The sequence below is a fragment of the Grampus griseus genome, assembly GCF_964374135.1.
Source record: "Grampus griseus genome assembly, chromosome: 18".
Classification (NCBI taxonomy): Eukaryota; Metazoa; Chordata; class Mammalia; order Artiodactyla; family Delphinidae; genus Grampus; species Grampus griseus.
Genome location: NC_139012.1, coordinates 59556534 through 59579723, shown reverse-complemented (window position 1 = coordinate 59579723; position 23190 = coordinate 59556534). Strand labels below are relative to the sequence as shown.

Here is a 23190-nt window from a genome sequence, read left to right as displayed (position 1 = left end):
TAAAGGGGAAATGGGTTGCCAGAGGATAGGGTTGGAAGATAATATTTTTACTAAATAATTCATTGCATCTTTTGAATTTTGAGCCATGTGCATATATTATTAATCAAGAAATTAACTTTTAAATTTAAATGGATAGTATTTAAAACATGATGAAAGAGAATATCATAATCAACACTATCGTATCCAACACTTGTTTTTGCCAAATCTCAACATTTTGCTGTGGACATAGTTGAATTCTTCTGTCTACCTTCCCACCACCTCCCTAACTTGCCAGAGTAGCCGTGTTCTTGAATTGGTATTTATCATTTCTCAGACATATTTTTATTATAAACACACACAGGTACAGACATATCCATAAACCACACTATAATAGTTCTTTAAAATGTATACAAATATATTAGTAGTATTCCGCAACTTTTGCTTTACACCAACTTTATATTTTCAACGTTCACTCTTACTTAGTCAATCTAGTTCCATTCACTTATTTTAACTTCTGGATACTGTACTGAACCACAGTTTACATATTCCCTCTCCTGTTATCTTCATATTTTTTCTGTCAAGCAAAATTGCAGTAAACATTCATTCATTCATTCATGCCATCCCATCACTGGGCACTGCTGCTGCTCGAAGAGCCGTAAAGACCTGCCCGAAGTTGAGCTTATTTTTGGGAGGAGACAGTAAGCCTCATCTTTAACATGTGTGTTAGAAGGTGTTAAATCTGTGGAAGAACAGAGTGAGGATGATTGGAAACGACAGGAGTAGGAGTACAGTTTTAAATAGCTGGTCGTGGCAGGGGAAGTTCAAGTCATCTGTTTCTTTGATACTGCTGCCTCGTAAAAAACCTTCCAATCTCAACTGTTTACAACAACAAACCTAGATTCCTGCGTCAGCCGGCATGGCTCTGCTTCAGAACATGGTGAGCTGGAGTTGGCCTGGGCTGCGGGTCAGTTTCAGGTTGGCTTCATGCATCTCCTCATTCCCTTTGGACAAAGATGGGATTTTCTCATGGTAAATGTACTCAGAAGTCCAGGAGACCAAGTTGAATCATGTAGGCGTATTCAAGACCTCTGTTTGTGTCCTCTCTGCTAACGTTCCAAAGCTCAAGCAAGTCGCGTGCAATAAGCTCAGGTAGGAGGAGAAGCATCCTCCACCTGCCTGAGTGGGAGGTCCTGAGCCATCTCACAGCAAGGATGTCAGTGTATAATTCTGTAGTGGAGAAGTAGTGTAGAATTGGAAACTATAATTTTTAAAAATTGAAGGAAGAAAATAAAACTAATACCTAATTCATAGGATTATTGTGAAGAATAAATAAAATAATGTATGTGAACAGTCTAGTCCAGAGCCTGGTATAAATATTACAAGACTAGTTAACACATATAGCATTTCCTATGTGCCACACACTCTTCCAAGTTCTCTACATGTATCAGTCGACCTCACCCTCACAACAGCGTAGAAAACAGACACTGTTCTTATCCCCATTTTCTAGATGAGGGAACTTAGGCCAGTGAAATCAAATAATTTGCCCGAGGTCACATAACTAATACAATAGTAGAGATGAGGTTTGATAACCAGACAAGTGGCCCAGCATCTTTACTCTTAATCACTCTGCTATGATCCACCTGCATGCCCCCCAGACCCCAAGTCTGGGTTAATGCTGTGTGTTCTCACGGGCACCCAGCTTTGCTTTTGTCATGGTTCTGAGTACCACTGTGAGGTCACTTGTCTGCATCCTTGAATACAGTGGACATTCTGCCAAGGCGGAGATTGTGCTCACCTTAATTACTCTCATTCCCTGCCCATCAAACATCAGGGGTAGGGGATGGGCAGTAGAGTGAGGCAGAGGCATTTTCCCCTTTGAACAATCCCCACAGTGCATGAAGGGGAAGTGGGGAGAGTATAAGCCATTAAAGATGCTAGAAAAACATGAGATAATTGATGGAGCAAGGTATCTAAGTAAGTAGAAGATATAAGATTAAGATTAAAATGAGGAACTATTGACCTTGAGAAGATAGAAGAACACCTTCTCTTTTAAGAGTGAAAGAGAAGGAAAAGATGGGTCTTTTAATTTTTTTAATATTCCATAAGAAAACAAGTTGTCCCATTTATTGAAGAAGTGGTCCTCATTTATTTTAATGCTTCCTTATGCCAAGTTCACACGTACACAGGGAATTGTTTTTGATCCATTCCCTTAACCAGTACATACTCTTTGTAGTATTTCTACTATAGCTCTGTAATATACTTTAATTCCTAGTACCCTTCTTGATATATTTCAGAACTGTATTTGGTTATTCTCATGCAGTTATTCTTCCTTACATATTTTAGATTTAATATTTCAAGGGCCATAAAATCTGTTGGCATTTTAATTGGAAATGAATTGAATTAATAGACTAAAATGGGGAAATTCAACATTTTCAAGAAAATGGCCATGTCTCTCCATATATTTTCCTATTTTTTGGTCAATTATTTTATGTCCATGTATAAAATTTTATAACTTTTTCCATATAGGTTTTGCCTATATATGTATTACAAATCCTACTACTACTACACAAATTGAGCCAGATATCATTTTAAGTAATTTGCAAGTATTATTTAACTTAATCTGTACATTAACCCTCTGAGAAAAGTGTCAATTATTATTCCCATTGAAAAGATGGGTCTTGTGAGAGTTGAGGCTAGAGAAGGAAGCTCACACCAGATGACTCGGATCATCTCAATCAACAAGGGGCAGGAATATTGGGCCAGGAAAGGATGCAGGCTGGTAGGGAGATAAAAGCAAGAGGAGAGAGTTTGGAATAAATGTCTAACTTTTGGATTCTGTGATCTCTTTAATCCCATGATAAATAGTATGATGGACCCAGAAAAAAGCATACATACAAAATCATGCATAAAGAGTTAGGGGTCCACGGACCCCAGGTTGAGAATACCTGTTCTCAGGAATTAATGAAATTGAATAAAAGCATTTCTAAGAAGTAATCTGAAGGCAAACAGCTTGAATTTATAGCATTTCAAGTCTATGTTTCTGGGACTTTCTTCAGCAACATTCAGTAGCCGGGGAGTAGCAGCTGATGCGGTTTTAGGGATTGAGGCTGTGAGCTCCATAGCCACCCAGGGTGGGATAAAGTAAGGAGGGCAGTAGGGGTAGAGGGAAGGCAAAGCACAGGCCACTTAAGAGGCAGAGGTGGCAGTAGAGGCATGTGGATGGTGGGGTAGGAAGTGGGAGAGGTCCTCTCTGGGTGTAGGCCATCAGGGGGGCATGACCTACAGAGAACGTAAGAATAATAAAACCAAAATCAGTCTGCTGTTTATTATCATGATGCACAAGCAATTCTAAACACTGACAGTGATAAAGTATTCCTCTCCAAAAAAGCCTTGATCTAAGACCTAAACAGCTGACTGCCGCCGGGTAGCCTTGTGCCACTTGAGGCAGATAGAGAGATTACGATGGAGGGAGTGGTCCAGGATGTGGGTGAGGCAGTGGTGGGAGGCTGACGTGGGGACCACAGCTGGCGGGTGCTAGAGAGGAGGGTTCCTTCAGGCGGGTGTTTGCAGGCAGCAGAATTCAATGGCTTTCATCTCCTGGAATCTAGATGTTGACTGGAATCCAACGAGCTTTTTTTTTTTTTTTGACTTGAATCAGCTGCTAGGCATAACCGCACATTTCACCCTCTTCAAACATCAGCTCTGCTCACATCTGCATCTGCCTCGATGTTCCACTGCCTTTTTCACCCCTTTTTATAGCAGATGGCATTTATTTACTTACATGCTTTTCTCCTCTACAGACTGTGTGCTCCTTAAGAGCAGCGATTGTGTCTTACTCATTTCTGAATCACCAGTGCCCCCAGACAGGCACTCAAACACCTACTGAACCCATGCACAAGTGTATTTTGCTCTTGTTTTAGATTCCTCAGATGTCCAGTGACCAGGCACCAGTAGCCGCCATGCTGCTGCTCTCCTCCCAGGTAAACGAAATGAATCTCTGTTCTTCTTTATGAAGTGTTACTGCCACACCTCCATTCCCTCCTGAAACCACAGGGATGCAATTAGGGAGATCCACAGTATTTCGCGTATTTTCATCCTTCAGACCATCAAGACAGTATCTGTGCTGCTGCAGAGTCCTGACTGATGAGTATTCACCCCAGAGTGAAAACCACCAGCATTTGGCTGCTTTGTCGTGTGATCAGCCCTGTCACGGTGATGCCTGGATGTGTCTCTGGTGTCCTGAAAGAACTTAGGTGCCTCTGGAACCCCACCCCCTGCAATGAATTACTTGGGAGTAATTATGCAATGGAGAAAACGGGGTCCAATTCACCCCCTCAGTCTTCCCTGGGGAGTCACAAGAAAGTTGACAGTTCTCTGTGAGGTGAACCACTTCTAGAATGGACTGAATCTCCACCATCTATTCCTATTCTTCTGCCCACCCTCTCCAACAAGATGGCCCCTGTAGGGTTCTGACCAAGACACTGCCACACCGCTGACTAATGAAGTAGAGAAACCAGAACAGCTTGGTCTGATATTTGAGGTTGGAAGCAGGAACTTTCTAGAGGAGAAGTCAAAGAAGCAAAAGGAGTATAATGGCAGCCCCCCAACCGTAGTACCCACTGGTGGGGTCCCAGGCCCCTCGCAAATACAGAAGCATATTGAACAATCAAGCATCTTCAACTCACCATCAGAGCTGGAGCAGAGCCTCAGATTCTCATTCCTCAATAGTAGGCTGGGTGCTGGAGCTGCACACAGGCTCTGGGCAACACGGAGATGACTATGTGTAATGTTTGGTCAACATTACTCAGGATACTATACAACCTTCACATCCTCTGTTAGGCTGTGAGCGCTTGAGCACTTCCATTTGAAGATGAGAATTAGCCCTCAGGACGAGCATTCGGGGTTTGGGCATAGAACTGAGATATTTTAATTCTCTTGCTAATTTTCTAAAATGTGCATTCAAAAAATAAGTGTGGTCTCTAGGAAGGAATTCAGCAGCATTGGACTATAGCAGCTGCCTAAGTGACCCGCTGGTGCTCTTTGTAGGAAGCGTCTAAATAATTGAAATCTTTAATTGGGTTAAAGAGATCCCTAGTACATAGGTGCTCTATAAATAAAAGAATGAGTAAATAATATGGTGACCTTCCCTTTCGGGCCCTTCCCCTTAAAGAGATCATTTTGTTTTGTTTGCACCAATAAGATCACTGTTCAGGGACTCTCGAGAGGGGTTTGGTTTCACCTTGGGGTGGGGCTTTCCCAAGGAACTCCCTTCTAGCTTGTTTCAGGGATGCTGCCACCTCTTCCCTTGGCTCTTTCATTAAAAATGAATAATTTGTTTATCTTTGCTGTAAGTAGCTAGGCACCAGAGCATTGCGTTCGCAATTAGGGGCAGATCAAGAAGTCAGGGTAGCAGGCTGACCTTGCCTTGTTATCTGAAATCAACAGGTTTAAGTAGCCCAATGCCTACAAGACAACTAGAGGGGAAAGAAAGGGAAGGAGAGAGAAAAATGCTCATAAAGAGGAAGTGGTAAGAGGCTTCTGAATTTCAGTGTGACCTGTCAGGTGATTTTTGCAGGGGAGGGGACATGAGAAAAAAAAAAAACACGTTAAGTAAAAATGTCCTTATAAAGACAAAATCTATTTCTTTCCTGCCTGATGATTTGTCATTCTAGTCACTTCCTGCCTTGTGACCACACACCCGGGGTTGACAAAGTTGTTCTGCAGATCAGAAAGAAGGGAGTTTCTGGTCACGTACCAGTACCACTGAGAACAGTTTTGCTACCAGGTAAATTTCCTTTGTCTTTTTGTCATTTCTAAGTGTTTATGATGTTTTGCTTGTTGGGCGGCTCTGGTTCTGTGGATTGTGGATTTTGCCCCCAGGGGACTAGAGATCTGAGCACCTGTCGCCCTTGTCCGCTATGAGCCAGGGCACCGTTTAACTGCCCAGCAAAGCTCCAGCCACATCTCGTGGCCGCCCAGAGTGGGACCCTCCCCTCCGCTCTCTGGGGTGGCTTCTTCTCCAATTATATGCAGTTATCAACCCCCCAAAAAAACTATGATGTTTGCTTCCTTTTTAAACCAAACCGTGTTCTGATTTATTTCTATTGCTTTATTTCTGGGAGGCTATTTACTGTGATTTGATCTACTTTCAAATGTTCTCAGGAAAGTGGACATTGATCGTTTAGATGCTGTTGCGCGTTGGCCTAATGGGGATAGTTTAACTTTAGCTCCTGTGGTTCTGTTTTTCTAAAAAACTCCTTTACAGTACTTTAGAGGATGTGCTAACATCTTGAGTCATATGTTACTGAGTGTGCTACTGGTTATTTGAGTGATTTTGGGTACCGCTGGTTTTCAGTGGGTGTGCTTAATAACCACATGGAATTAGAGGCTGCCTCTTCTCCATTTATTCTCTAAAAATAAAAGCAATTTGTGTTGCTTAATTGTACTGTTTTGTAGAATTGTCTGAACTATTTGGTATCCCTGTGATCATACAAATGACCATTAATTATGGAAGAAAGGCTTCAGTCTATAATAGAAATTCTTATAAAGTTGATATGGGATATTTATTCTAGAAACTTTATGGAAACATAGACTTTGAAACTTGTAGCATCAGCCTTTATTAATTACCATTATTCAACAATATTTAGTACCATTGACAGATGATAAACATAAAAGCCATCCGGACTGCAAATGGATTCATTTATCCACACACTTATCAAAACCCAATTTTTCTTAATCAAGTATAGCAACTTGTTTTATAAAATTACCTCCTCAGGACAACTTAAAAAAAAAAAAACTGTCGTTAAACGAAGGTGATTTATCCACACGTCTTGATTTTGAATTTACATAATTTATCATAATTGGTTTCTAGTAAATAAAGTGGTTTAAAGAACATCTACACAGGCAAATTTCAATGGAGTTAACTGCTTACCTATAAATGTGAATTTCTGAAGTTGTAAAATGTGATCGTCAATATTGCTTGACGCATCTCACCTGAATAGGTGTTTTTGTTTTTGTTTTTGTTTTGCGGTATGCGGGCCTCTCACTGTTGTGGCCTTTCCCGTTGCGGAGCACAGGCTCCGGACGCGCAGGCTCAGCGGCCATGGCTCACGGGCCCAGCCGCTCCGCGGCACGTGGGATCCTCCCGGACCGGGGCACGAACCCGTGTCCCCTGCATCGGCAGGCGGACTCTCAACCACTGCGCCACCAGGGAAGCCCCCTGAATAGTTTTAAACTAGCAAAAATGTGGAGCTGAGGGAGAAGGACTTGGACCCCTAAAAATAACAGATTAAAACTATGCTATGTCTTATTTTAAGTAAAAATATTAATGAGAATAAAATGAATTAGGATGCAAAGGTATGTCAGTATTTTCCTTACATCGGGAGGAAATAAAAATGGAATCAAGTTTAGATTGTTAAAGCATCAACCTGATACCCATTTCTCTTCATTCTTGTTCACTCCCAGCAACATCAGGGAAGAAACTTCTGGGTCTTGCCCTTTGAACAAGCACTGCTGAGGTGGGACATTTCATTAGCTATCCCAGGGATGCTTTCTTTTGTCACATTTGAAATTTTGTCTCCTTCATAAATTGTGCCTTGAAACAATCGGTAATTTGGGAAACAATTTCCGTGTTTTAACACCATTTCTAATTCTTTTGCTGAACCCTTTGGGGACTGGGAGGCCACAAAGTAACTTTCTCATTCAAATGTATCTATTTAAATTAGGACAGAACAAGTAGTAATACCACTTAATATTGATACATACTTACTATGTAAGCCACTCTTCATTCATGACCTCATTTAATCCTCCCAACTACCTTTAGAGATGAGGAACGGGCTTAGATGGTTGAAGGACACGGCCCAAGGTCACAGGGTGAGGGGCAAGGGCGGTAGGTAGCCAGGATTTCTGGCTCCATTCTGCCTCTCTGTAAGCGTCCGTCTATTCCAGAGCCTATCTTCCCCACCAGCATCTTTTTCCCAGATGTACCCCGTTATAGGCTTTTCGTTCTGAAGCTGACTGAAGAGATCTTAGCATTCATGATTTGAAGAGAGAAAGAAAGAGGACAACAGTTTGCAATAAACCCAGAAACTTTTTCATAAATAAGAGGTATCACTGTGGGTTTCATATAATAATAGAATGAAGTGTTTTCTTTTAAGTAATGCATAATTTTACTCAAGAATTGTGCGCCTTCACAAACCTGCCTCAGCCACTTTCCCAACCTTATTTCTTGTCACTTCCTTCTGCTCTAGCTGCCACCTCCCGCCTCTCCCCCTCCCCCCTCCACTTACCCACATGCCAAGTGCACAAGTCCACAAACCACCAGAAAGTTCCATGCTCTTTCACTCCTTTTCACTCCAACTGCCTTTCCAAGTGCTTTCTTCTTTATCTGTGAAACTTCTGGTCACTTTTCAAGGCTCATTTCAAGAAACCTGTCCTTTTGCAGGGCTTTCCTACTGGTTCTTGCCTCCACCGATTCTTCTGTGTGTGTTTGTTTAATGCTTTGAGTTTAGAGTAAGTAGAGCAGTAATCATATTGCTTTCCTTTCAAGTGCTTAATTTGCTGACAGCCTGAGCTCCTTCTCTGTCTCTCCTGGCAGGTAGTAGGTGCTCATGATATTTATGGAGTTTTTTCTCAGTTCCTTAGATACGCAGAGAAGTCTTTTTTTAATTTCACTTGTTAACCTAATATTTACTGAGTTCCCCCAGTGACTGCTATGAACGGAGATATAACACCATTACAGTATTTTGCTTTCTAACATGCTTCCTTTTTGTCAAAGCACTATTCTTCATTTTAGTCTCAAAGCACTAAATAGACATTGACTTCAAGGCATTTAAGGAATTGTCCAGTGACCACAGGCAAAATTAATCTTATTATTTTAGTTTAAATACATTAATTGAGCTAAAACTTAGCTACCCTTACCAAAATTATGTACCTGATAATAAGCATATTGGATGACCAAGAGCACAGGAACAGATACCATTAACTTTTATTTATTCATTTTGCACTCTTCTCAGAAAATTCTCAAGTCAACGTCTCCTTGTTACCAAAAAAGTGAAGGCTCCTCTGCGTATATGGGGGAGATGGCAAATGAATTCTAAAATCAGGTTAGGTAAAATAAAAATAAGAACTTTTCTCCTAAGGTTATATTTACGAAGAGATAAAAATTTATAAAGTCTGATGACTGTATGACTAATAGATTTTATAGCAAAGTGACATTATTTAGATTCATGTAATTGTCTCCTTAGGATATTTTTTGTTTGCTAGTTTTCCAACTCACAGATATCATCAAATGAAATGATTCTATTCCATCTGCGTATGAACCCTGCAGAAATAAAAATTAGAATTAGAGTCCACCAAAATATAAAACTAATCAGTGTCAGCAGACTCCAAGAGTTTCAAGTTTCCCTATTTTACCAGATGGCAATGCACTTCTTAAAAGAGTTCATGTTTCACATTGTTTTCATTTTGAAGTATAAGAAGTTACCACCCAATCAGACATTCATCTTCTAGGAGCATCTCCCTACAGCTGCTGTGACCACTGGGCTCCCCAGATGGCAATTCCCTGTTGCTTTCCTCAGTTGCCTCCTGATTGAACTTCCTTATGCTGTTGACTGTTCCCGTTGTTTTGTTTGTCAATTTCAGTCATTACATCAGTTTTCCCAGCAATTTCGTAGTCACTCCATCTTGTAAGATACTGTAAGCAGCAGATGGGGAACAAAGAATTTCCATTCATCATCCTAATAATGACAGCTTAGCCTTCTATACTACTGTTTTGGATTGAGTGTTTTTCTAAGTGTTTTGACCGTATTAATGCATTGAGTCATCACAACAATCCTGTGAGGTAGGTATTGGTGTTATCTTCATGCTGGAAGGCAAGTTAATCCATTCAAGTATTTCATTACTTTAATTTTCTACAATTGAATTAATTTTATATTAACTACTGAATTCCAGGGGAAACCTCCTGGCATAAACAGGCAGCAGGCCATGGTGCTTATTTGTACCTAGACCTTGAGTTGCACGCAGATAATAATAATTTATCCTAAATAAATGCATCTGTATCATTAATTGCTTTTATTAAAGACTATTCTTTGTCAACATCATCATCATCAGTATTTACTCAGCTCCTCTGCACTTGACTATTTGGTTTTTACCAACTTATAGACCTGTGTATAGGTCACAAAACGTGATCTCTACCCTCAAAAGCTTTGAAAAGTTCTCAGTCATAGAAGATTAGAATACTTGAGTCAAGTGGCATTCCCATTTTCTAACTATTGTGATTGATAGACATGAATAAATTAAACAATTTAGTATTTATACCCAAGCACACATATCTATAATTACATAGTAATGGCCAAATATAAGTGTCCTAAAAAATGTGAAAGAATGAAAGATTGTTTTAATTGTGAGCTGAAGAATAGAGGTAAAAAGTGACCCACTTACTGAGTTAAAATAAGTTTTGCTCAACTTCAGAGCCACGCCTGCCTCAGCCCCACCTTAAGTTATAAGGAGGCTTGTTTCTCAAATATAGTCAGTTTTTTCTGGCAGAAGGAAAAGCTAAGATACTAAATTGAGGAACTTGCAAAGAAAGCCACAGTTTTGTGGTTGCAGCATTGATTCTTGTTTTAGTCTAGCACCAGTTCCACGGACAGATGGACACACTTGCATGCTCTCTCCATCTCTTTGTCTGTCTGTGTGTCTCCCTCTCTCTCTCTCTCTCTCTCTCTCTCTCTCTCTCTCTCTCCCCCCTCTCCCCCCACCTCTCTGTCTCTCTCTTTCACACACACACACACACACACAGTGACACACACACACATCCTCTCGACTGGCTGAGCTAAAATGGAAAAGAGATTACATTCTCCACAGGCAGAAAAGCCAAGATGTCAAATTTGGCCGGCAAATTAATGCGGCGTGTGAATTGCAGTCTCTAAGATCATTTCTTTTCCCTTTTTCTCTGGTTGCACTTTCAAGAGGGAAGTGAATGAATGGACTAATTACTTTACAATTAAATAATACCCTGCGTTTTGATTCCTCAGTCTGGTAGTTGTCTCCAGTATTTATCCAAACTGTGTATCTGAATGAATGAAGTAAAGAGGCGCACAAGCGCATCTGTATAAAATTTGCATCCTCCGCCTTTTCGCCGTTCCTCAGGCAAAGTTTAGAATTAGAACTGCATCTTCGTTAACCTCAGGTGTCACATTTTAAAATGTGGATCCTTGATGTCATGGGCTCACATTACCTTCACCAGGAGGCCATGTGATTAAGAAAGAAGAGTGGAAAATACATTCCTTATGGAGAAAGCTACATAATAGATGCAAAGAGAAAGTAAGAAAAAATGAGGAACGTGTATGCAGTTTTGCATTATTGAGCCCCTTTTTCTTCATCTCAAAGATGTAAGTGGGGCTTCCCTGGTGGCGCAGTAGTTGAGAGTCTGCCTGCCGATGCAGGGGACACGGGTGCGTGCCCCGGTCCGGGAAGATCCCACATGCCGCGGAGTGGCTGGGCCCGTGAGCCATGGCCGCTGAGCCTGTGCGTCCGCAGCCTGTGCTCCGCAACGGGAGAGGCCACAACAGTGAGAGGCCCGCGTACTGCAAAAAAAAAAAAAAAAAGATGTTAATGAACTTTCCCTTCATTTCCAATGCTTTATAACATTAATTTTCTTTTCCCTTTGGAAAGATGGAATATCATGGGCACCTTGATGACTTTTTTCAGATTTTTTCCCTTCCCTCATTGTCTTTCAAGTTGAGATTTTTCATCAAAATATCCCTGATGCTCTGTTTCTTTCCTGTGACCACAGAAGAAGACAGTTGGGACTCTAAATCTGTCTGGTGATTGAATATAATGTATATAATATAACATGTATTAAATATCATATATAATGTCACTTTTTAAAGCTTGTGAGTCTGAGTGTCTGCAGTTTCTGTGCATGAGACAAACAGGTCTGGTCTAAAGAAAAGAGCAAATTTGGAGGCAAATTTGGATTCCTTTTCTAGCCTTTTACTAATTGTGGAGCCCAAGCAAGTCTCTTAGGCCCCCTGACGCTCAGTCCCCTCATCTCTGAAATAGGGAAAAGTACTGTCTATCCGCTGGGTCTGCTCTTGGGTCCATCTCCCCTTCCATTTCCCCATTTCATCAGTCTGTGTGTATATCTCCCTCTGCTATGCTCACCATCGCTGCTGACTTACTGAGCCCTCACTATTTGCTAGGCATTGTGCTAAGCTCTTGACATATATTTGCTCTTATATTTCCACACAAAAGCTGCCTGGGGTTGATGTTCTCATCTTCTTAGAACAGATGATCAAACTGAGGTTCAGGGAGGCTTAAGTCCAAGGTTACAGAGCTAGTCAGAGCCGAGATTCACACCTTGCCGCTTTTCCATTTTAATATTCACAGTTTCTTAAACATGTAAACCATGTCTGTTTTCATTGCATTGTATTTTCTAACCTGGTCCACTGGCTACTTTCTAATAAGTCTAAATATTCCTTTCTGTGGTTGAATATTCAATGATTAGTCCTAATTTTCCATCAGGCGGAGATCCCAACTCTGCCTTTGGTGGGTCCGCTGCTATACCAAACAAATAAATGCTGGAGGATATTATGGTACAGAGTTCTTAAGGGTTATGAAGCGTTTACGCTATTTAGTTATTTAAAATTTTGACAAAAGAAATGTCATAGCATATCCCATTAGTAAATTGGTATTGGTAAATATTTGCCCACCAAACTCTGGCTTCCAAGAAAGTGTAGATAAATCTAGTCTATCAAATGAATACAAATTCCTGCCTCAGTTTATCTGTAACTGCTTGTTTTTTGTTTTTTTTTTTTTTTAATGAGAATGAGCTGGTCCTTAGAAATTCTAAAAGAACTACCCCAAGGAGCCCATAGAAAATGAGGTCACATTATTGAGAGTAAAGAGAAGCTTCTGTTGTCATTGCTGGTATACAGATGTCAGCTGCATGTTGTCTTGGTGTCTTTCCATCAGCTCAAACCACAGCAGAGAAAGTGCCTGGAGAATTCCGGAGTGGGTAAGAGATAGAGGCAGAGAAGTGGCCAACAGACTCAGTCCCCAGGCACTGGTGTACCTGAGAGGGAGGAGAGACATAGCCCAATGGTCTTCGTCACAGATGCCCAAGATCCTTTTTCATTTCATGTCTCACAATGGATGTGCGGGCTTTTCTGAAGATTGCTGTACATTTTCCCACTCTGGCCACACTTCCTCAACTGTCAGAAGGTACTTTCCACGATAAGTATTTCAGGCAAGACTAAGCCCAGAGCCCCTTGACCGCTCAGCATGAAATCAGCCAATACCGATGCTGTTGGCTTCTAGCTGGTATCATCTTCTGATTCCGCAACTGCTTTTGAAACTGCCTTCAAGGACTCTGGAGGAGAGATGTGGTACAAGCGCCAGAGCAACCAAGCTAAGATCATTTGAAGATAAAGCGTAGGTGTGAAATCTAGATTTACACCTATCCACACATGTGACATACATACAATTAAGTGTGAATTTTAGACAGTGACTCTAGATAATATTTCATATAGTCTATAGTGGAAATTGGGTTTGTTCCCCAAGATAATTTTGTAAAAGTTCTGTTTTTTTTATTTTCTCCTTCCTTCCTTCTTCCCTCCCTCCCTGCCTCCCTCCCTCCTTCCCTTCCTTCCTTCGCCAAGCACTATTGTATACAATTTAAACACTTTATCTAATTTCATTCTAACACAACTCTTATGGAGTGAGCACCGTGATTGCATTATTAATATCCCCTTTGTACATATGAAGAAACCGAGGCTCAGAAATTTTAAGTAACGTGTATTCAAGCACACAGCAAGAAACGGTTGCATCAGAAAATCCAGCATCTTTTCGCCGTGCCTTGTTGCTTCCTAGTTCATTCTTTTTTATGTATATAGCAAGCTTAATTTCATGAAGGAAGATAAGATCGTTAACGTACAGATGAGGTTTGTGAGACGCCTATGTTGCCTTTTCACACTTGCTTAGACTGGGAGAAAGTGGGTCGTGTTCTAGCACAGGTGAAGCTGTAAACTAAGCCCGTGCTGTTCTTAAAACGAGTGGAAGAAACTCCTCCCCTTGTTCTCTCCATCCACATATTGAAGATGTGAAGTACATTTCATGGATGGTGCATCTCAGGGATTTTTTTTAACCTTTAAGTTGTTTAAATGTTCATTGACTTGTGTTTTTCCCGTACTTTGGTTACACCAAACTAAGCTTCCGGAGGCTCTACTTGTCTTTTCTGACGAGTCACTGACTCACTCTGAGACTTTGGGGAACAACTTCACTTTTCAGAACCCCCATTTTCCCGTTTTCTCGCGCGGCAGGGCCATAATGTCTGAGGCTTCCCCAATTCAGAGCAATGTAACCCTGGGCCAGTTACTTAAATCTCAGTTCCCTCATCTATAAAGAGGAAATCGTCATAATGCCCCATAGAGTTGTGGTGGAATTAAATGTGGTAACGCCTATAAAACATTCAGCACTGGGTAACCACTCAGTAAACATTAGTTCATCTTCCATTTGTCCTTTAGCTATTATTTTCTCTGGCTCCAACATAGATAAACTTCCTGTGGAGAGAATATGGGTTCATCATTCTACATGAATAAGGAAAAGACTGACCTTGAAGCTCTCTCCTCTTCATCTGTGGAAACCCAGGTCACATGTCACTTCTCCCCGGGGCACCACGCGTGGCTCCCCAGGGGAGAGCTGTTTTCCCCATTCCTGTGGATCTAAAAAGTCCCCCAGTATTCTAGTGACGGGTGTCTCTCTCCCCTACTAAACAGGCCAGGACCACATCTTATGTCTGCGTCGCCAGCATCTAACCCACGACCTAGCGTAGAGTAGGTATTTACTTGGCAAATGTTTAGTGAAAGAAGAAACGTACAAATAAATATATGAATCCGCCTAGTGGTGGACATTTAGAATTACCGGAGGATGAATTTCATCGTCCAGATAATGATATGCAAATTACATTCAAGTGAACTCTAACACCCATTCCTAATTCTTTCCTGTGTGTTCCTGGTACATTGAGTTTGTGCATCTCAGCTGATTTTATCCTCCTTTCCGTCCTGCTCTGTCTGCACACCACGGCCCCTTTCCTCCCAGCAGGACTCAGCTCCAAGTCGGACACTGTACACTTAGGTAGAGAGACCTGAGCATCGGCTGCGGCCAGCAGGGTTTACAGAAACTGCCCGGCCCCAGGTTTTGTTACCTCAGCCAGAACCCTCTGGTGGCTGGAGGGTGGGGACCAGGGGGCATCCCCAGCCTAGTTCAGAGACTGCCAAGGGACACTTGCAAAGTCATCTTTCCTGCAAAGTGGTTTTGTATAAACTTGACGCATCCACTTGCCTTGTTCTGTTGTTTGTATATTTCAGTGGGAGGGATATGATAAGTATGTACACAAGAATATTATCGTTAAACTCCTCAAAGAAGGTGATAGTAGACTTCTTTTTTTCATGTTTTTTTATTGTGGTAAAAGTCACATAATATAAAACATACTATTTTAACCATATTTAACTCTACAGTTCAGTGGCACTAAGTACATTCACATTGTTGTGCAACTGTCACCATCATCCGTCTGCCGAATTTTTCACCTTCGTAAACTGAAGCTCTGTCCCCTTTAAACACTAACTCCCCATTCCCCCCACCCCCTGGCCCTTGGCATCTACCAATGTACTTTCTGACTCTATATGAATTTGACTATTCTAGGTACCTCGTATAAGTGGAATCAAACAGTATTTGTCTGCACCTAATGTATATTGGAATGCACTTTTAAGGTTAACTTAATATATGTCCTGCAAACAGATTGTACCTTCTTTTTTTTCCTCCTGTGCTATACAGTAGGCCCTCACCAGCCATCTACTTCATACATAGTAGTGTACATGCGTCGATCCCAGTCTCCCAGTCCATCCTACCCGCCCTCCCACCCTGGTGTCCATACGTTCGTTCTCGATAGTAGACTTCTTAAGCCCTGTATACCATTTGTTTATGGGTTTGTTTGTTCATGGCTACAACTGATTTCCTACGTACTTATACTGCGTGCCAGCCAGGAGGCAGTGCTGTGAGATGATCTCATATAGTTTGTGATCTCATAATCTGCTGGAAGAAATGGAGATGTGGACATGGGGGTCTGAACCAGAGCTCAGAGGAGGAAAGACTCCCAGAGCCCCACCCAACCAACAGAGGACAGAATGTCTGAACCCTTGCTGATCTCAGAACTCTAAGGGTATCATTTTCATATCCATCTATGAATTTGGTGTTTTGTCTTAAGAACATTGTGCCTCAGTGTGAGTTATTTTAATGTGGTTTGCTTTCTGGTTGCTAAGAAATATCAGAGGTCCTTCCTGCAAAGTCAAAAATGAATGTACAGATGAATACAGAGGCCGTTCACCTTGCCTCGGTCATTGTAACCCTGAAGGTGCCAGTAGGATATGTGTGTAGTATTGGGCACGTGTTGTTTGTAGCCCAGACCTGGATGCTGCCTGCTCAATACCCAGATTAAGTTCTCCTTCACGTGTAGGAAATATACATGAAATTATATTCATAAGATATTTGAAATCATGGGGGAATTATACTTTACCATATGTTGAGCAGGTCTTATTTAAAGAACAACATTCCCTCTTAGGTTTGAAAACTTATTATAAAGGAAAGAGGAGAAATAAGGAGCCTTGGACTCCAGTCCCAATGAGCTCGGTGACATTGGTCACATCCATTAACCTGGGTGTTATTTCACTCCTCTGTGACAGGAAGAGAGCGGCCAGATAGAAAATCTGGTGCCTTTACCTCTACATTCTGTGACTCTGTTTTTATTGTGTTATCATTTAAGGAACTTGACATAGATGCAGAAGATAGCAAAGGAAACTATTAAAGATTTGGAGAAAGCCTCCCAAAGCAGGTTAAAAGAATTTTTTTGAAGACCCAGTGGCTGTCACCAACGCACGTGACAGAATTTTTATGAATTGAGCAGCTTCTGTAATTCCCTCTGAGAATAGCCCAAGAGAGGGAGCTTTAATCGTATCAGAAAAGATTTAGGTTACAGGGTTGGGATATGAGACACCAGAGAGGTTGTAGGGTTTCCTTATTTGGATATTTTTGAGAAAATAGTAGATGGCTCTCTTTCTGGGGCAGTTCGCATGCAGTCTTGCCTAGAAACTAGGAGCGAACTGGAGCAGCGGGACTTAAGATGTACGCAGTGACATCCCAGAAAGCTGATCTCACGTGCCGTTCTGGAAACTTCCCTGCTCTGTGCTGAGCAGTCAAGCAGCTGAGCAGTGGGCATCTGCCTTGGTCAGTGAGGAGAATGCATGAGGACAGAGCTTTGCCTGCTGCTGAGGTAAGAGCAGGTGGGGCTGGGAGATGCTGGGTCCACTTCCGAGGAGGTATCTCCCCAGAAGCTGCTTCAGGCCATGGTCACAGCTCCTGATGGCCCCTGGCCCTATTTCTAGGCTCCTCTGAAATACACCTTACCCTGGCTCTAACTTGTACATACACTTGTCAGCTAGTGAACAGACTTTTGGAACTTTTAACGTGGAAGGGACTTCATCTCTCAATTTACAGATGAGGAAACTGAGGCCCAGAGAGGCTAAGTGGAGTCTGACGTTACATAGACAGGTAGCATCCTGGGTCTCCCGACCCCCAGGCGCTCTCTTCTGCCCCCTGCTCGTTATTTTATTCTGATTTCCTTGGAGATGTCCATGTGTATAAATGATCTGATTACTTGTATTGCATGGGCTGATTGAGTTGTTTGATATTTTATTTTTTGAAAAGCTTCTGTGCTAATTTCTTACTCTTATCTGATCTCTTCCCTGCCCCTCCTCCCACCACTGCCCTGTGTTTAGCCTTTCCACCTGTTCATATTTGATCTTCAGAACCTCTTCACTCTATAACCATTTTGCAGTAAGTGAGCTGTAATCTCTGTGTTGCATTTGAAACTTGATGTTTAACGGTGGGTGTCATGAAGCCCCAGTCTTCGTGGCCCCCTTGCTTGTAGCCCAGCAACCAGGGCAGTGCTTTGCACTTAGACTTCTAGGTGGAGTGAATGAATGAATGAATGACGTCTGATATTGAGGTAATGGTGTCACAGTGGATAATCAACTGGCCCATAATAATATTCAGCTTTTTGAAAAGATTATTTTCAAATAATCTTTGGGGTCCCCTGAGCTTTCAGTAGGGGAGGTCTGGATCTTAAGTCCTTGTGGCTGCATGTGAAATGAAGGGTCTAGACATGAACGCCAGGAGTATCACTGTACAGCCCAGGGAAGGAGAGAGAGGCCAAGGCAATGAGGGTCTCCCCAACCCCAGCCTGGAGCATCCCCTTTGCTTGCAAGAGGTTTGCTCTGTGTCCCGTCCTTAATGGGGTTGGACAACTTGGTAGAAAACAGACATCGGGGGGTGCTGGGGGAGAAAACAGGGAGCTGGACACTCCTTAGTTGGGGACAGAGTAGGGCTCTGTGTGCCATGCTAATACAGCTTCAGAAGCCCCTCAACTGAGTGATCAAACCACAGAGACCCCCAGAGAAACATCAGGTTTGGAGTAATCAGTGCTGCTGGCTTCCTTGAGGGGGTGTTTTCATCCCCTGAGATAGACAGCAAACTGCTGAGCCTGTGCTGGGAATAGCCTTCCAAGAGTGCAGAGAGAAGAATTCTCCCCTCTGCAGCAGCCTTGGGAGAATCAGTGTATCTGCAGGGAGAGAAAAGACAATCTCAAAGAGATTTTGACTTGACAGAAGAATTCATAAGAGCCCCCTTAAGTGGCCATCTGTATTTGAGGACATTTATAATTATTTGGTTCTTAAAAACAAAGGCACTTTTAAAATACATTTTGAGAATCGTCCCTTGTGGGAAAGTTTGGAATATCTGTATCCGCAGAGAAATTGTATCCCCAGCATGCATAGTAAGCTATCACCACCACCACCCCGCCTCTGCACAGTGTTCTACTTTGTAAAAGAAAGCGGACAGAATTAACTGAAAGCAAAACTCCTTCCTTATCTAACTGTAGTATGATAGCTTTTAAAAAACATTTATGGGGATTTTATTTGGCTTCGGAATCCTAAGTATTTTATGTTTCACTTCTTTAATCATCAGAGTCTAACGCTAAAGATTACGGGATTCATGATGTTCCAGGTGACACGTTGTTTCGGGTTACTCACTACTCAGTGAGGTGTTCGGAAGTTGTACAATTTTCCCCTGGATACGTACTGAACTTAGGAGGTAAAGGTGGGAATGTGGGTCCTGAGTTTCCAGTTTTACTTTCCCCACTGTGTCAAGTTGCAGGAAAAGTAGGGCACATTCAAAATAGTCCCTTGGCAATGTGATGCCATGTTACAGATGCCACTCTGATCCTAGCAGTTATATAATTGGGTGTCAATCTATCGAATCAAAATACCAGCCCACACAGTGTTACCTCCTTTCAGAAATGATGCCAGTTCAGGAGCCATTTCATTTTGCCAGGTCACCTTTTATCAACCTGTCTACTTCTTTTCATTATCAGTTAGGAAACTCCTCAGAGAAAATTCAGCTTACATTTTTACATTTATTTCAAAGAACTCATTTCCTTCTGTAAATTCTACAGCACTGTGCTCTATAGTAAACTCCTGCAGATTGTTTCTACATTCAGATTTCAGGGAACTTGAGTCAGGTACTTTTATTATAAGAAGTCATTCTCAGAAATTCTCTTTCACTACCCATCTGGAAAATACCAGCCTCCTTGAAACAGAGACTCAGAACTGGCTGACCTAAAGGAATGGACAGGTTTGGTGGCTTTTGCAGTTGGTGGTTATCTGATTTTCTTATGACTTTAAAAATAATCTTATTAAAAAGAACAACTGGTACTTTCTTTGGCCAAATGTCCTGGGATTTTATAATCATTGATTTAATAAATGTAAGTGCTTACAGAGAAAGTAGCCAGACGTGACTTAGATGAATGATTTGAGATGTGTCTTCTTAGATTCATGACTTGGGCAGTGATTCAGAAATGGGGTTCCAAAATTCACCACTGATTTGCAAAAAACCTTAAGATGGTTCTTGGCGAGTCATAGTTAGATGATACAGTCATTGAAAAGGGCCACACTTACTGCAGAAGCAGTAGAGCAGAGCCCAAGAAACTGCTCACTCATGCCCTGAAAGGGACATGCCTTCCTCAGCCACTTCTTTTAAGCTCCAAATGGGAGTATCCAAAAGCCACAGCCCGTCCCATTACTGCAGCGACCTCTCTGGAGTCAGCTGCCAATATGGTGCCGGTAATTTGCAAACAAACCCTTGTCAAGTCTCCTTAAGAATCTTAGTCATATTATAACCCAAACCATCAAACATGCGTGAATTAAAATGGGTGTTTTTTTCAGGTAACCATATTAATAGACTGTGTAAAGTACCTAATACTTGATTCTAGCCCCAGCCATGTCCTTCTTAGAAATGGTCTGATCCACGTGTTTTTCCATCAGTTACCTCCTCTCCCTGCTTCTCTGCTTTGTGAAAATGCTGTCATTTGCACATTCAGTTCAATTAGTTAAAGAGTCTGTTCTCAGTTCTGGATCTTAATGGCCCTGTGAATGGTCAGTCCATCCTTTTCCTGCTCTGCTCTTTCAGCTCTGCATTTACAAACCCTAGCCTGGCAGTGCTTTGAGGACTTGTACATAGACAAAGCATTTCATCTCATTGGACCTTAAGTTTCTTTATTTATAAAATGAGGGAGTTGTACTAAATTATTTCTTAGCTTGCTCTGTCTCTAAAAGTTGGGTTGTGTTTCCAGGACTTACAGCTCACTCTGATGGTAAAAGAGATTCCCTCTCCATATCTATTTGTGTTTGGGGGCAACAAACAACAAACGGTATCAGAGTAATTTAGGCTGGTGAAGCCTTCTTCTCCAATTCACCTCTTAAATTAATTCAATCTATTCTCTTTTCCTTTAGCTATTAAATCACTGGAGGGTTTTGGATTTTTTTAATTTGAAGGCTGTCTCACTATTTGGCTTCTCCCAGTTGATCCTTCCCATTTATGTAAATCTCTTACAAAAATGTGGTTTACCAGATGCTCAAGGTTTTTCATCTTGTCCTACCTGCCATGGTTTAAAAATCACATCGTTTTAAAATAACCCTACTTTCCCTTCCTAGGTCTTTTATTTGAATGGGCCCTGCAATTTTTATTCTAAAATATTTTCTCTGCTTTTTTACTGTACCATGATCTTGAGATTTTCTTTCTTACCCAACACTGTAATTCTTTCCTTTCTTCCCTGGCCCTGCCCTTGATCCTTAAAATACAGTCTCATTCCCTGCCTTTACATATATTTCTCACCAGTGTCTCACAGTGCTCTCAAATCTAAAACTCTTACGTCAAAGGATAGGCCAAGTTTAGATTCGGAGATCCCATTCATTCTCTTTTTTTTTTTTTTTTTTTTCGGTATGCGGGCCTCTCACTATTGTGGCCTCTCCCGGTGCGGAGCACAGGCTCCGGACGCGCAGGCTGAGCGGCCATGGCTCACGGGCCCAGCCGCTCCACGGCATGTGGGATCTTCCCGGACAGGGGCACGAACCCGTGTCCCCTGCATCGGCAGGCGGACTCTCAACCACTGCGCCACCAGGGAAGTCCCAAGCTTTGATTTCTTAACACATGAAAGCGATAGCTTCCTGAGCTAGAACACCTGGATAGAGACCTCATATTATAGTTTTTTAAATCTCCCATAGGCTAGGCATGTTATATACTTAATGAATAATTGCTGAATGAATGAATGAATGGGTGGATGGAATGAGTGTCTAACAGAAATGCAAAGCAACCTAAATAGACAGCATGGGAGAGGAAAAAAGACTTGAGAACTGGAATCTTGCTGCTCCTCTACCTGGCTGTGTGATCTGAACTTCTCTGAGTTTCTGGTTCCTGCTCTATACAGTAGGGCTACATGTACCTATGCCATCAGCCTTCCTTGAGCAACATTATAAGAAACAGAAAACTTGCGTTTACTACATCCCACAAGTGTCCTCTTCTCCAGGCCTAGGTGAAGACATTGTTCTCAGACCTCAGTTCTCCTGCCCTAAGAAGAGTGGTTTGTCTTATGTAAATAGAGTGAATTATGTAACTGATACGTCCTTTCTTCATTGAGCATCTCGAGAACTCAGAGCTAGATTTTCAGCGTACTTCTAGCAAAACGTTCAGTCCTGACCATGTGTTTGAAATATGCAAGCTCTTGCTTGCTGTCCTCTTATTTCACCTAAACTAATTACTCCTTCTCCCTGATCACATGATTTTATTGGTTTACTTCTTAGGTTTGGTTAGATCTTTGTAACTGGGCTCAGATTGTTTTCGGAACAAGGCTTGATTTAAAAAAAAAAAAGAAAGGAAACAAACAAAAAAAAAAGAAAGAAAAGAAGGAAGGAAAGAAGAAAGGAGGGAAGGGGGGGAGGGAGAGAGACAGAGAAACAGACAGACAAAAAAGGAAGGAAAGGAAGTGAAGGCAAGAAAGTCAGAAAGCCAGTAGCTGCCTCTTGAGGGTTATTGTGATGTGTGAGACTGTGTCTCCTTACGCAGTTAAGCCCTCGACAGTTTCTACCTTCCATCAGAGAACCCAATGGACCAGTACATTTTTAGATATAAGGTAAATAATAATACAATAAATCTTTATTGATAATAAAAGATATTTTTAAAGGAATTGAAATAATAACAATATATGTAATTCCACGATTTTTAAATCATGCTCCCTGGAATTCCCACCATGCATAGATGACAAGGAGAAGGAGGTGGAATAGTGGAGGTAAAGTGACCTTCAGGGTCTTTTTCAACCAAAGGCTTTCAGAGTTGGTTTTTTTTTTTTTAATTGAAGTATAGTTGATTTACAATGTTGTATTAGTTTCAGATGTACAGCAAAGTGATTCAGTTATACATATAGAAATATCTATTCTTTTTCAGATTCTTTTCCATTAGAGGTTATTGCAAGATACTGAATATAGTTCCCTGTGCTATACAATAGGTCCTTGTTGTTTATCTATTTTATATATAGTAGTGTGTATCAGTTAATCCCAAACTCCTAATTTATCCCTCCCCAGAGTTATTTTTATTTGTTCGCTGTTATTTACATGTAAGGTTTCTATTCACAGAGGGTTGCTTAGGAAAACAAAAGTTTGAAACTACTGATATATGTGATAAATGGTATGTGACAGGATAGTGAGTTGGTGGATAATGGATGAGGACTTGCAAAATTGAGCATAACGCATTTCTGGCCAACAGGTTTAA

General features: G+C 41.5%; 1 protein-coding gene across 1 annotated transcript in view; it reads left to right on the top strand.

The window, feature by feature from the left end:
• The first annotated feature begins 5716 nt into the window (after positions 1 to 5716).
• LCP1 (lymphocyte cytosolic protein 1) overlaps positions 5717 to 23190 on the top strand; it is a 54927-nt gene continuing 37453 nt past the window's right edge. The window contains exon 1 of the mRNA XM_082675659.1: positions 5717 to 5764. The gene's annotated coding sequence lies outside the window, so the exon portion shown is untranslated. The remainder of the gene's footprint in view (positions 5765 to 23190) is intronic.